Source organism: Schistocerca serialis, chromosome 11 (assembly GCF_023864345.2).
Source record: "Schistocerca serialis cubense isolate TAMUIC-IGC-003099 chromosome 11, iqSchSeri2.2, whole genome shotgun sequence".
In the NCBI taxonomy this organism is placed as follows: domain Eukaryota; kingdom Metazoa; phylum Arthropoda; class Insecta; order Orthoptera; family Acrididae; genus Schistocerca; species Schistocerca serialis.
In genome coordinates this window covers 62,963,431-62,980,090 of record NC_064648.1, presented here as the reverse complement: position 1 = coordinate 62,980,090, position 16,660 = coordinate 62,963,431, and positions in this window count along the sequence as shown.

Here is a 16,660-nt window from a genome sequence, read left to right as displayed (position 1 = left end):
AATATTACACGTATTGTAATCACGAAAGGGACTTAGTTTTCGCGCATCTATGATGACTATTTAGTTTGGAGAATTTGCTATCATTCTCGTAACACCCTCAATGTAACTTTAGTGCATTTGATAAGGGTATTTTCTGTCTACATTGTAAATGAATATCGCAGGACTACTTCACGTTTGTTTGAGATGTCCTTTCTTGAATAAATATTATTCAACATAATTCTCTTGCATCTACGTCGATTACGGGTCTTAGAACGTTAGCCTTGTTACTAAATTACTCATTTACCTTTTAGTTTGAATGTCTGTATATTTTAGTAACTCGCAAAGCTAGCCGGTGCACTAACTATTTGACTTCAGGATCACAGCTACGGGTCGCTGTTTGCAGCAATTAACTATGTGGCATTGAAGCAGACTGCATGGCATGACAGTATGACAACATCGAGCTGTTCTTTTTAACAGAGCTGTAAATAGCCTAAGTTCCTAAAGTATGAGTAACTACAGGCAAAGATAATGGTTTGCATAAATGGGATGCTATTAGAAGAGCAACGACATTCTGCAGTAACCGTTAGGTATGGTCACAAACTGGAATACTTTACCTTATTCTGTGATTCTGGTCCCAAATCTATTGCATGATAAAAGTAGAATAAAAAGCTGGATGCTGGAAGAGAAATTTTTTTATAGCATTCCAATGGTAGAAGAGGCGGAAGGCATCTCTACAGGGTAGGCAGAGCTCGGAGCCTGGGAAAGGCGATCTGCCTAGGAAATGGTAATCCAAAATATTAGTTGGCAAGTTTGGAAGCTGTGAGGTGGCAGCCCCATCACCAAGCTTAACCTGCGTAGCGCTCGTAACGCAGCCAGGGGATTCTTTACCTACTGGCTCACATCAATGATTTGCCTCGGATAATGGATTAAAAGGAAACGGGCATAGGCTATGGAACAAAAATTCGCGAGATAGAAACAAGAAGCACTGCTTCACATTTGGTACATGGAACGTTCGTAGTCTTAATAAACCAGCTGCGGCAGCGACTTTGATATCTGAACTAAAAACATACAAGACAGACATTGTAGCGCTACTGGAAGTTAGGTGGCTTGGAGAAGAGATACACACGGAGGTTAATTGTGCCATTTTTTATGGGGGAGATGGAAAACATCATGAATTTGGTACTGGTTTTGCTATTAAGAACAGGATTGTTAATTGGGTTAAGGAATCCCATCCCATTAACAAAAGAATGTCTTACGTAACAATCAAACACCAGTGGTACGATATAACATTCATAAATGTCCATGCTCCGACTGAAGATTCAACTGAGGATTAGAAAGATGAGTACTGTAAAGAATTAGAGACAGTACTCAAAAGTATTCCAATAAGAAATATGAGAATTATCTTAGGGGACTTAAATGGAAAAATAGTTAAAGAGGAAATGTTCATCCCCACAATAGGAAAACATAGCAAGCACTCGACCACAAACGAAAATGGATTAAAACTGATCAACTTTGCACTGTCAAAGAATATGAGAATTTGCTCGACGATGTTCCCTCACAAAGATATACACAAAGGTACATGGTGCTCCCCACACTGCAAAACAGTAAATCAGATTGACAATGTTATGACAGATCAACATTTCACTTCATTTATGAGAGATATCAGAACGTACAGAGGAGCTGAAATTGGCTCAGATCGTTTCATAGTGGTAGGAAAGATGAAAATTAAGATGATTTGGAATCAACAACCAAAAACCACACCAAAACCTAATTTAGACATCGAGGAGGCAAATAGTGTCGAGAAGGCTTCAGAAAGAATAAAGACTGTAGTAACAGCTGCAGCAGAAAAACACTGGGCAAGAAAAAGAAAACGAAGAAACAGAAATGGTTCAACGAAAACTGTCAGAGAGCAGTAGAAAGGAGGAAAGAAGCCAGGATGCTGTGGCTGCATAATAGGGAGAGTGAGGACAGGAGGGAGACGTTCAATGCGGTTAGAAGAGAAACAGCAAGAGTTCTACGAACAGAGAAAAGGAAATATCTACCTGGAGTCCTAGAATCTATAGAAGTGGAAAGCAGGAATGGAAACTCAAAGAAGTTGTTTCAATATTCAAAGAAAAGTAAGAGAGGTTATCAACGTGAAAACCTATTCATAAAAGATAAAAACCAAAATATGCTAACACAGCTGGAAGGTATCTTAGAAAGATGGAAAAAGTATTTCTCAGAAATATTAAATTGTACTGATCCACACATAACCTTTAATTAGGTAATGCCTGAGAGTGAAAGCATTAATAATGACGAATGTAGAATCACAGAACAGGAAGTGATCCACTTCATTCAAAAGCTCAAAAACAACAAGGCAGCAGGTGAGGACCAGATATTAGCAGAGATGTTAAAAGAGGGTGGAAGCAAACTACACAAAGAAATTTATAACCTTACCACAATGATCTGGAAAACTGAAACACTGCCTGTAGATTAGAAAACTGCAATAATTTGTCCCATACACAAGAAAGGAAACAGAATGGAATGTGGAAATTACAGAGGAATCAGTTTGCTGAACATAACATACAAAATCCTGTTAATGACCATTCTGGAGAAACTTAAACCTTACGCAGAAAATATTATTCAAGATTACCAGGCTGGATTTCGAACAAACCGTTCCACAACTGATAATTTGTTTACTGTATGACAAATCTTTGAGAAATACTGGGAATTTAACAAAAACATCAACTGTCTCTTCACTGACTTCCAGCGGGCCTACGACAGCATCCACAGAAGTAGCCCCTACAACACATTACGAGAATTTAGTATACCCAGTAAAATCATTAGGATGATACAACTGTGCATGGATGGCTCCCAGGCAGCAGGGATTGCAGATGATCCATATCCCCCACCTTTCCAGTTAAAACAGGCTTATGACAGGGAGACGCTCTTTCATGTGTCCTCTTCAACCTTGCATTAGATAAAGTGGTTCAGGAGAGTAATTTACATCTATACTATGGTCTCCGATTCAAACACAGTGAAGTAAAACTCCTGGCTTATGCAGATGATATAGTGTTGCTGAGTGAAACTGAAGAAGAACTGAAAGACATGTACAGATCTCTCAGACACAGTGCCAGCAAAATCGGGCTTTTGATTAACCAAGAGAAACCCGAATATCTGGAAATAGGTTGAGTCATAAACCCGAATCCTTACTTTGAAACTGACCAACATTTTAAATTCAGAAAAGTTCTCCAGTTTCAATACCTTGGATCACGTTTCAACAGTAAAAATAGCATAACAATGCATATAAATGAAAGAATAGCCTCAGGGTCAAGATGACTGTACTCACTAAGCAACCCACTCAAAAGTAAAGCTATGTCAATCACCTCAAAGATGGAGCTATACAACACTATTATCTGCCCCATAGTACTATACAGTTCAGAAAGCTGGACAATGCGTTTGAGAATGGCACATGGAGAATTCGAAAGAACAATGAAATTTATCAGTTAATGAAGCAACCCACTATCATCCAGAAACTAAAAAGTAGGAGACTGCAATGGGCTGGACATTTGACCAGAATGGAAAACAACAGAATCACCAAGAAAGCATTTGAAGGAACTCTCCAGGCAACAAGACCATTGGGCCAGCCTCGTACAAGGTGGAAAGATGACATAGAGAAGGACATTTAGGAACATTATATTCTATAATAATCCAAATAAAGTAAAATCAAGTAAATTTAATAAATATAAATATTTGATAAAAGGTATTTTGGTCTTTATGTTTTCGAAAAATTATCATCTAATTTAGATTCCAGTATAGATGAAAAAGTGGGGCACAGTCTGGGAACTGCTGCAGTAGTCACTGATCAAGCTTTAATTAAAACATATACAGAAAAACAAGTTGAATATGTTTGGATGCACGATATTGGAGATTTAATAGATAGATTAGCAGTAACTCATGAAGAATTGCCTAGAAATCAAAATTATCATAATTAAAATGTTGGAATAACAAAAATGTTAACGAATAAATTTAATGATTTCAGCATCAGCAATCCAGAAGGAATTCACTACTTGATTAGATTTTTGAATAATCTTCCTCACAGTTTCTGGGCAAGTGAAAAACATGATAAAGGATTAGTAAACACTTTGATTAGCAAACTTCCATTAGAAATTCATCTTACAAGCTATCGATTTTGTGGTCTGGTGACCAAACTAGATTAAACATTAGGTAGAGAAGATCAAGGAATCAATTCATTAGATGAAGCATGCAAACAACGTGATATTGCATATACAGACAATAAAGACTTAGAAAAAAGGTGAAATGCAGATAAGAACTTCAATTAGTTGCAAAAAAAGAATGCTTCTGAAGCTTCATTAGGAGAAAAACAGCTGTAACTGCATATGTATGGAAACGAAAATTAGGAATAGTTGAATCTGTGACTGCTCCTTCATCTGTCGCTAGTATTGATGTTGCGCCAGCTGGAGCAGGACATAGTCCAGAGATTGCTTCAGCAGCTGCAGGCTTAGGCCTGCGGCTTGGATTAACAGAACATCAAAGCAGTTTTCGTCTATTAATACTGGTTGCATTTACATATCTAGCCATTGTTAGTTCACTAACTGATGGGTCTGCAGCAATCGCAAATTCAACAACAAACAAGAAAAAAACTGATACAGAATTGGAAGAACAGAATACGTAATCAAGCAATGGAGAAAAAAGCGCCAGCTAAAGCAGGATCCAGCCTGCAGCAAGGAAGGGGTGTAAAAAATTGCAAAAGACAATCAATGTGTATCCTAATCCATTAAGTCATTTTGATATAGCAAAATTTGCTAAACAATTAACAAATAATCACTTTCATGGTGTATTCATGATTGATGAATTACCCAATCATCCTAGATGATATGAATCTGAAATAGTTACTCTAGATAGATCTAATAGCGTTGGTACTCACGGGATTTGTTATTATAAGAATAATAAAATATAATATTTGTTTTTGATTCATTTGGAGGAAAAATACATAAACAACAAGTTCACTATTTGGGAAAGAATGATACATACTTCAATATTGAGAGAATATAAAACTTTTATGAAGTAATTTGCAGTCATTTTTGTCTGTTCTAAAACTACATTCAGATAATTATAAATTTAATGACATTTTGAATCCAATAAATGAATTTTCAGGAAATAAACTGTAGCCTAAAAACATAAAAAATGAATGGAAACAAAAGTTGATCCAAAAATAGAAAATTCAGTTAAACAGTTTCACAAAGAATTACTAACATTTTTCTGATAACAAAAGTTTATATTGGTTTTAATGCGAGAATAACTGTGAATATAAATGATTCAATTGCTGCTGAAGATGCAGTTACCAAGAAAATATTTGGCCAATGAAGTATTGAAACTTGTTACAAAACCTTGATATACACACATCGAAAAACGTTTTACATCTCCTTGGTTCCGAGAGTTCCAGAACATGTACAGAAAATTGGAATTGAGATCAACATAAGCATCATTTCCCTCCTTTTGTTGCTTATGAAAACCACACATCACATGTTGTACCACCATACGGCGAGACCTACAGAGGTGGTGATCCACACTGCTGTACATACCTGTACCTCTAATACCAAGTAGTACATCCTCTTGCATTGACGCATGCCTGTATTCGTCATGACATACTATCCACTAGTTCATCAAGGCACTGTTGGTCCTGATTGTCCCACTCCTCAACTGTGATTTGGCGTACATCCCTGAGTGGTTGGTGGATCACGTCGTCCATAAACAGCCCTTTTCAGTCTATCCCAGGCATGTTCGTTCGATAGGGTTAATGTCTGGAGAACATACTGGCCATTCTAGTCTAGTGATGTCGTTATCCTGAAGGAAGTCATTTACAAGACGTGCAAGATGGGTGTGTGAACTGTCGTCCATGAATACGAACGCCTCGCCAATATGCTGCTAATATGGTTGCACTATCAGTCGGAGGATGGCATTCACGTATCGTACAGCCATTATGGCGCCCTCCATGACCACCAGTGGCGTACATCAGCCCCACATAATACCTCCCCAAAACAGCAAGGAACCTCCACCTTGCTGTAATCGTTGGAAAGTGTGTCTAAGGCTTTAGCTTGACCAAGTTGCCTCCAAACATGTCTCCGATGATTGTCTGGTTGAAGGTGTATGCGACACTCAGCAGTGAAGAGAACGTGATTGCCAATCCTGAGTAGTCCATTTGGCATGTTGTCGGGCCCATCAGTACCGCACTGCATGGTGTCTTGGTTGCAAAGATGGACCTCGCCAGGGACGTCGGGAGGGAAGTTGCGCATCATGCAGCCTATTGCACACAGTTTGATGCTTATCGTGACGTCCTGTGGCTGCACAAAAAGTGTTATTCAACATGGTGGTATTGCTGTCAGGGTTCCTCTGAGCCGTGATCTGTAGGTAGCGGTCATCCACTTCTGTAGCAGCCCTTGGGCAGCCTGAGTGTGGCATGTCATCTACAGTTCCTGTCTCTCTGTATCTCCTCCATGTCTGAACATCACTTTCGTTCACTCTGAGGTGCCTGGACACTTCCCTTGTTGAGAGCCCTTCCTGGCAGAAAGAAACAATGCGGATGCGATCGAACAGCAGTATTGACCATCTAGGCATGGTTGAACTTCAGACAATACGAGCCGCATACTTCCTCCCTGGTGGAATGACTGGAACTGATCGGCTTTCAGACCCTCCGTCTAATGGGCGCTGCTGATGCATGGTTGTTTACATCCTTGGGCGGGTTTAGTGACATCTCTGAACTGTCAAAGGGACTGTGTCTGTCATACAATATCCACAGCCACATCTATCTTCAGGAGTTCTTGGAACAGGGCTGACACAAAACTTTTTTTGATGTGTGTATAAGTGTTCTAAGACAACTCAATAACAATGTCTGTAAAATAGTTTGAAACCAATCTATCAAATTATTGTACAAACAGGAAGACTGAGAAAGCTTTTTCAGATTTAACTCCATACTTAAACGAATTAAGTAACCCTAAAGATAAAATATATGGTAACAAATTACTGAATTCAAATTTATGACTGGAGGCAAACGAAAAATTTACAGTTTCAATAAGTATGATTTTATTCTTAAAAAAGTTGTTGTTGTTAGTAAAAATACAAACAGATTTAACAATTAATGATTTTGATATTTTGATAAGTGCATTTGATAATCTGTATGGAGTAACTAATTCTTTCCATTCATTAAAAATAGTGCACAAATTAAATTTTCTAACTGTAAGATTGAAAGATTCTGTTAAAACTGTATGAGCAGATCGAAAGTTAATTCTATTTGGCGAAATATTTTAAAATTTAATAATTTATTTTTATATAAATGGATAACCATGCAAAGCTCGTTCTTAAGGATGATCATATCTACCGTTTGAAATGTAAGTAATTTACTGAAATACGTAATCCTCACAGTGTAACAACAAAAAAATGGAAGACAAAGAATTGAAGGTCTCTGTACGATATGTAAAACTAAAAAGAATAAATTAATTTAAAAAATTTCGTAGGTGATGGTCTAATTAGGAGCATCAAAGATGTGCTAAGCCCTATAGGACGAGCAACAGCTAAAGCAGTCTCAGGACTGCATCCAATTCGTGATTAAATTATTAATGAATTATATAAACCAATAAGAAAAAAATTTAGAAGAAGAACTGTTGTTTCACTTGGCTTAGATGATTTATGGCAAGCTGATTTTCTCGAAGAGGGCTCAGGTAATTTAAAATGAATTTCAAAAATGAGTAAAGGGTATAAATATTTATTGACTGTTATTGATGTTTTTTCAATATTTGCTTGGGCTATTCCAGTTAAAGATAAAATGGGTAAGAATGTAGTTGATGCTTTTGAAAAAAATATTTTGAGATAGAAAACCGAGAAATTTACTAACACATAATACTAAAGAAATTTGTAATAAAGAATTAAAAGTACTGATGCAAAAATACAGTATTCATCAGTATTCAACTTTTACTGAATTAAAAGCGTGTGTTGCTGAAAGATTTAATAGAACACTAAAATAAAAAGAAGTGAAAAAGTTTTCTCTTCAAGGTAACGATAAATGGGTTCATTTAGTTATAAAGTTGGTTGATGAATTCAACAACAAAAATGAAGTCAAGAAATGTAATGAACAAAATTATAAACCAACTGTTGTTGTAGGTAAGGACAGAAGTAAATTTAAAGCAGGTGACAAAGTTAGAATCAGTAAACTTAAATGAATATTCAAGAACTGATACACAGAGAATTGCGAAACAGAAATTTTTGAAACTGAAAGTGTTATTGATACTGATCCAGTCACATATAAATTAAAAGATTTATCTGGAGAAGAAGTAAAAGTAAACTTTTATGAACGAGAACTACAGAAAACATCCTAATGTATATCTAGTTGGGAAAGTTTTGAGAAAGAAAGGAGATAAGGCATATTTTAAATCGTTGGGCTATGATAATAAAATAGTCTTAAAATTTTGTATGTAGAGCAAGAGCATTATTAATAATTTATATCATTTTGGTATTGATTTTAATATTCATTCTGCTAATTGCTTTAAAGAAGATATAGTATATTTCAAAATTGGAGTTAGGATTAACAAAATGTTTTAATGTCGGATTTATTTGAATCTGAGTTGAGTGAATCAGTGCCAGATTGTTCAGTGCCACCTAAAGCAAGTTTTCGGATTGTGTCCAGGCTTGGGCCTGTGGCCAGTGCCAAATGATTGAATAAGTCAGTTTGGCTTATTTGAGGCATCCAAAACTCCTTATGGATGTTATATGAAATTTAATTACAAAAAGAGTAACTGGAAATTTATGTTACGACTTCTGCACCACTTGTTAGCAGCAGACAGAGTGGCTGCGCCAAAGACTGAGGCAGCGTGTAGTTTTACAATTATTTATTGAACTTTCTTTACAATTTCCCCCTTGAGGTCGCTGCCCAGGACTGCGGATCCCTCCGCCTGGCTGCTGCTGTGTAGATTGTCCAACAATGCGTGCAACGCGCGCCGCTGATCGCACTCGGGAGCCTCAGGCCACCAGTGCTCTGTTGAAGCCAGGATGCCCTGTAATTGAAATGAATTCTTCGCCGCTTGACGCCCCAGTACAGCACGCCCACGGAGCCGTGTCGCCATGAGGTCAGCTGCTGACGCCTGCTGCACCGGCGGCTGGGAAGCCGTCAGTCGCAATGTCCGTGAGGTCCCGTCATGGACGGACCACTCTCCATGGGGCCGGGTTGTGAAGTCTGGGCATCAGTCACCGGTGGCGCTGCTGGATGTTCACCGAACTTGGGCCGACCTCCAGAGCTGAAGTTGACATCATAGAGTGAACAGATGATTCCTGTGAGCTGTAACAGACTTCTGGAATCGTCACCTACGAAGATTGAACATTCAGACATGGACTACGTTGGTCCTCAGATCCAAACTGCTTCCTAATGGCTTCTGTCTGTTGCCGCCTGCGCTCCACTATTTAAATCCGGCAGGAGAACGTTTTTTACCCTCGGTGGCAGCTTTTTGTTATTACTCCCGTAGTATATTGCAGCGTAACTTAGCGTGCTGGCCTCACTTCCCCTTACTCAGCACTCTCCAGGCTTCGCTCGGCGCTCGGTCTGTGTGCGTCACCCTGCTGGTAGACTGCTGCTGTCAGCAAGGCTATCTGTGCCTGCCTACTTCGCAATGCCTCGGTCGCCTGCGTGCCTCTGTTTTGCCATTCTCCATTGCAGTGCTTACTACATGTGGCCGCAACACTGCCTCCTCCTAAAAATTAAATTCGGCCCCGAATTTACCCTGCACGTTAACTGTAGTTCTATCCTATATTCTACTTCTTCCCTATATACATCCAGGTTGCCCTGACTCATGCCCTACTGGTAATCCATTCTACAGCAATCTCATGGAGCGGTCTTGCATTAACATGGTGAATTCTCCGTTTTAATAAGACATATACCACATCGTTAAATACAAACAACATGGAAATAGTACTGGTTGAAATACCAATGGTCACTATGCTACGTTTCCACCTGGTATTGTACTCCTCCACATGCCTTAAATAATTGCTGCATTGAAATTTGACCTTTCTCCGAATGTACTAGTTTATCTATCGTTTGCAATAGTGTAGCATCCAAGGTGTTGTTAATATACGTCAAATTTTCTCCTGGAGCGATGCTGAATGATGCATCTGGCCAGTACAACGTCAGATGAGTATCTGTAACCTTGGTGACTCCCGTGACTGACGCTGGTAAGGTGAAACGATCCCCTACTATTTCACAATTTGTCCCGTTGATTAGCAAACCACCGTCCCGTAATTCCATCTCCGTGGTTGCTGTCCACTTCCCATTGTCATAACACTTGGCTGATATCCTCTCCGTAGCAAATACTGAATACAACCAATGCCTCTCAACTCGCTGAAAATGTGGCGTAGGCTTCACTATTATTCTCCGACACTCCAAAGCTTCTGCATTTGCTCTAAATAACTGGATCTCACATGACCCCTTGCCCGTGAAAACAACCCGTGATGGACAAATGGAAACTGACTCAATTAGACATCTACTCAACTCTAAACTCGACACAATAGCATGAGTTTCCCCCTCCTTAGAATTTAATAAAACCTTCTGTGTCCTGAACTGTATGCCCTTCCCCACGACCGGATAAGGATGTACTGTGTAACAGTGATACTGTCTCCCCACACCAGTTACTGGAAATCTAATCTCTATGTGCATCTTAACTAGATTCGTTGTTACCTTAATCCTAGACATATGATAAAAAAGTGACACACTCGCTTCAATTATTGGCACAATGTGCTCTACCCCCCCTGGAAACTGTCCTTCTGCCTGCTTCAGACCCCGTCTGAATTTTTCTGGTGACACCTGCCCGTGCAATGCATGATGTACAGCTTCTTGCAATTCATCCATCCTCACTCATGCATCACCAATGCTGTTAACCAGTTCCCGCCGCAATTTTGCCATTTCCAGCTTCCTTTCTACTATATCCAATCGCGTTTGTACCTGTTCCAGATCCGTATTCAATAATTTCTGTGTTTGTTCTATATATGCTCGTAACCCTGTAGCCATCCCACGCACCACGTGTGTCACATTCAACAACTCTGTACCTAATCCCCATATCTCTGTTGTGTGCAAACCCTCAATATCGTCTCTATCCGCTGTTCCAAAAATTGTTTTCAGCAACTTCTCACCTGCATTCAACCAACCCCTCTTTACTCTCTTTCTCCTCCCTGGAATCATCCTCACGACTTGGCGCAGTTGTTCCCTTATTTCCTTACACGACCTATCCAAAGCCTCATACTCTTCTTGCATGTCCCATAATATTCAGTTCTTAGATGCAACCGTTTCCACACTCGATACCACCTCCTGCAGCTGCTGCATCTCGTTCCTTACGTGAAGGATATTGAGTGCCAGCTGAAGCGTCCACTCGTGACCCTGAGGACCACATCCGGTTGTTTCCCGAACAACACCCCACTTCACAACAGTGTATCCTGTACCTGGCCAGCTTGTGTCAGCTGCCAGAGGACTACGCCCCATACTATCCACTTGTACCCCATCGTGCGTCACCTACAGAATGGAGAGAGAAGGAAAAACCTCCCATCACTACCCCTTAATACCAATAAAATAACCCTAGTCCGTGCACAAAAATAATACACACATGAAAATTACTGCTAACTACACATCCCTCGAACGGAATTTATACTTAATACCTGGTTTACTGTCTGCTTCTGGCGCTTCTTTTCGCTTTCTGCCAGAAGGAGAAGTACATATACACGAATCTACTACCCCCTGGAACGGCTTAACTCACTAACGGTAATCACCATTGTCTTTGTAGGCAATTGTAATTTTACATTGACAGGTGATGTCATTTCCAATACCTGGTACGGTCCCTGGTGCTTGTTTGTGAACTTCTTGGTTCTCACTTTGGGAACACACGGATTAGCTAGTAGCACCCATTGGCCTACTCTGTACTGTGGCAACTTCCTCTTTGTACCTCCCATCCGTTCATGTCATTCCAATTCTTTCATGTTAGCTCCTCTAACTCTCTGCCATACTTCCTTAATGGTTTTCGCAAATTGCCTTACATGCTCGCCCTCTGCTCCCAGCCTTGGACGAAGCATTTTATTTTTATTTATCGTATCCAAGACATCACCATTTTACAAAAAAAATTATATTACAATGCAAGAGAAGCAGTTATAATACAATAATACATGGTTATAAGGTAAATTAACTACAATAATATAGAAAAGTATGTAACATATAATGATAAGCGCTAAGGATGCGAAACAGAGCGATTTTCATATCCCACGTGAAGCCCAATACACTGCAGCTTGAATAGCTTTGTCATTTGCTTCAAATAGGTCTTGAGTCGAACACGGGTTGTTTAGTTTCCTGCAGACCAGTAGGTGTTGTGGGTCTTGCTGCTCTCCACACTCGCAGGGCTCGTCTGCACTGATGTAGCCCCATTTTTCCAAGTTTGCTCTGCATCTTGATACGCCTGTTCGTAGTCTACTCAGGGCTTTCCAGGTCGTATATGGGAGTTCAGAGCCAGCTGTGGGTTCTTCCCTGGGGCTATTCCCTGGTCTTCCTGGGTCCACATTGTACCACAGCTCTTCTCGTCGTGCTCTAGGCGATGAAAGAGTTGCTTCAGTTGTTCGTAGGAAACTCTTCCTTGATTTAAGTCGGCGAGGTTGAAGATTGTATCCGAACATTGGATGCCTGGGATCTGTCTCCTGTTAATTTTTTTCGATTTCTGTGGCAGTCCTTCTTCTGATGTCTGATAGGGCTATGCCCATGAGGTGGTACAGCTGCTTTGTGGGAGTTGGGCGGAGGCATCCTGTCACGATGCGTCCAGTCTCATTCAGTGCTATATTTACTTGTTCAGCGTGGGTGGAATTTTGCCAAACGGGTGCCGAGTACTCCGCAGTGGAGAAACATTAAGCTAAAGCTGACGTGCGGAGAACTGTAGGTTGCGCTCCCCATCTGCTATTTGTTAGCTTGCGGATGATGTTGTTCCTGGCACTCACTTTCATCTTTGTGGCCAAACAGTGTTCCTTGTAGGTGAGAGCACGGTCAAGTTTAATCCCAAGATATTTTGGTGTGTCGCAGTGAGATAGATGTTGTCCCTTCCAGCTTATGTTGAGTTTCCTCCTTGCTTCCTTATTACGTAGGTGAAACGCACAGACCTGGGTTTTTGCTGGGTTTGGCTTGAGGTGGTTATTGTCATAATAGTCACCCAGCTTTTCAATCGCTAAAGTTAATTTACTTTGTACCTCTTCAAAGGTTTTTCCCTGGGTGGCAACGACTGTATCATCTGCATAGATGAAGGAGCGAGCGTCCATGCTGATCGGTTGGTCATTGGTATAAATATTTGCAGCAATGGGGCGAGGACGCTAGCTTGAGGTAGGCCGTTTTTCTGGGTCCGCCATCGGCTCTTCTTCGACTGCAGCGTGACAAAATACCGTCTATTCTGCAACAGGCACTGGATGAATTGCGCCAGTCGATAGTCTTTTATGGTGTTATATATTTTTGATATTAACTTACTGTGGTTTATGGTGTCGTAAGCTGCTGTAAGGTCGATAAAGGCTGCACCTGTAATTTGTTTCTGCTCGTATCCATCTTCTATGTACTGTGTAAGGTTGAGGATTTGTCCGCAGCATGACCTTCCTGGGCGGAATCCTGCTTGCTCTTTAATTATATTCTTGTCTACATGTTCTGAGATGCGGTTGAGGATCATTCTTTCTAAGACTTTATAGAGCTGACAAAGCAGGGAGATAGGCCGAAAATTTTTAGGGTCTGTGGGGTTTTCTCCAGGTTTTGGTATAGCTACTATATTTGCCTTCCGCCAAGTCTTGGGGATTTTCATTTCAAGAACACATTTGTTCATCATATCTAGTAACCACCGTCTGGTAACAGGTCCGAACATTTTTATTTGTTCTGGGCGTAGATCATCTAGGCCAGCGGCTTTATTAATTTTCATCATGGAGATGTCAAAAGGTGATGGCATCTTCCGCCCATACACCACTTCGTAAGGCGACGGTCCTGTCGGCGTATGTACTTTACTATTATATGCACTAGTTACGAATTGCAAGTACACATCCCAGTCGGTGTGTTGACTATTTACAAAGTGACTCAACATCTTAGCGATCGTGCGATGCACTCTCTCCGTTCGTCCGTTAGCTTGTGGATAGAATGGACTAGTCCGTAGTTTCTCTACCTTCAGTAACGTACACAGTTGCTTCATCAGATCAGATGTGAAATTAGTACCTTGATCTGAGATTAAGGACTGAGGTGTCCTATACCTGAGTAACCAATTATTAACTGAAGCTTGTGCAACCGTACTTGCTTTCTGATCTGGTAATGCGACCATGCCTAAAGACCTAGAAAAGTGGTCAATCACTGTTAACACATACTTATTCCCTGCTGCACTCCTATTAAATGGGCCTAATACATCGATTCAGTTTTGTTGGAAACGTCTGTCTCCCTCTGGTAATCTGTGAAGCTGAATATTTTGATGGCTTAAGTCCGCACGCTGTGTGCATGGCGCACAATTCCTGACGTACTCATCCACGTCTTGACTTCGTATCCTCCACCAAAACTTCTCCGCTATCCGCCTGTCCGTAGCTCTTCTCCCGCCATGTCCTGAAAGAAAATGGTCATGCACCTGTTGCTAAACTTAATATCTTAACGCTGCTGGTATGACGACGCACGGGCCGCATTTCGTCGACCTGCAAAGTAACCCATCCTGTAATAGGAAGTGCGGTTGCTTTCTGACCAATTGGCAATCACTATCCACGGTTTGTGCCCTTTTCCACTCATCTTCAGTCACCCCTGTTACTTGTAATACTGCCACTTTCCTGCTCAATGCGTCAGCATTTGCATGTTTCACACCTGGCTTGTGTATTACCACATAATCGAACTCACTGAGTTTCAACGCCCATCTCACTAGCCTAGTTGCTTGGTCTTCCAGACCTAATAACCATTTCAGAGCTAAATGATCCGTCACAACCTTAAATCTTCTACCATACAGATAACATCGAAAGTACGAAATCCCGTATATTACCACTAACTATTCCTTCTCTGTCGTGGAGTAATTTTGTTCCGTCTTGTTAAGCTAACAGGACGCGAACGCAATCGGATGTTCTTTGCCGTCAATTTCTTGCCCAAGTACAACACCAAGAGCGTGATTAGACGGGTCACATTGTAGTATAAAATCCTTCGAAAAGTCTGGAAACTCCAAAACTGGATCTGATGTCAGTATCCGTTTCAACTCTTGAAATGCTTTGTCGCACTCTGAAGTCCACTAGAAGGTGACACCTTTTCTTAGCAACTTAGTTAGTGGGCTCGCTATTTCTGCAAACCCCTGTACGAATTTTCGATAATAGCTCACAAGACCAATATGCGATTGCAGTTGTTTAACCGTTTGCAGAACCGGAAAATCTCGTACTGCAGAAGTGAGACGAGGATCTGTCCGTACCCTGTCCCGACTGATAATATGCCCGAGATAATTTACTTGTGCTTGCGTAAAATGGCATTTGTCCAAACTTAATGTTAGCCGTCCTACCTCTAATCTTTTAAACACCTCCTCTAACCATTCCACATGCTGCTCTATATCTCTTGAAAAAACTATAGTGTCATCCAGATACACCATGCATTCTTTCGGTTTCAACCCGCTTCCATACCTGAATGATCATTTCCTCTCAAATGATTTACCTGGTCACGAAGTGCAGACGTGCTGACAGTTTGCTTTACATCATAGTCTAGCCTCGAACTAACGATGTCCTCTTCATCCATTAACTCTACTGTGGCTATTACTAATCCCTTTGGCAGATCGACATCATCCCTCTCGAAGTTATCTAAACTCACCGGAACCATAAACTGCCCATTTATGTCCGTTACCCGTGATACACACCTACGAATAAAGCAATGCTTTTCGTCGAAAAACTCAATTCTCGCTAGTGGTTCTACCAAGAATAACCCCTGCTGTGGCACATCGACATCCACCGGTACCCAGATCAACTTCCCTGTACCTGTTCGTACTTTGTCACACGAAATCACCTTTAATGCACTTGTACGCAGTTTGGTTAGTATCACCTTAGCTATCAGTGCACCTTGCGACTCTTAAACATTTGCAACGGCTGTACCCATTGAGAACAAGTTTGCATCGAGTTCCAGCGTATGTTGCGAAAAGTCAATTTTGGCGTGATGTTTAATCAAAAAGTCCAACCCAAATATCGCTGAAAATCAGTTCCACAGTTGACAACACCTCCATTTGCTCCCGATACCATGTATTCCCTATCTTAAACTTGGGCTGTGCTGCCCTAGTTCGTCTAATTTTTTTCACCTACTGCGCGCAATCTATATCTCGGAGCTTCCAATCCTTTCTTGCCCACGAGGTCCACATTGACAACTGGTACATGCGCTCCAGTATCCACTAAAACTCTTCGACACTTATCTTTTATCCAAACCATCAAACTACAATCCGCCTCTTCATGCACTCCCTGAGTATCTCTTCTTACTGGGAATGCCTCCCGACGGCAGGAACACTCCCTTTTACGTTGAACAGTTTTTTACCTGCTGTATCATTAACCCGTTTCGTATCTTTACACTGCTGTGCCTTAAGCCCTATTTTCTGACAATTGAAACACTACGGTTCCCGACATTGTCCCTTAAAATGACCTTGCTTCCCACAACGGTAAGACT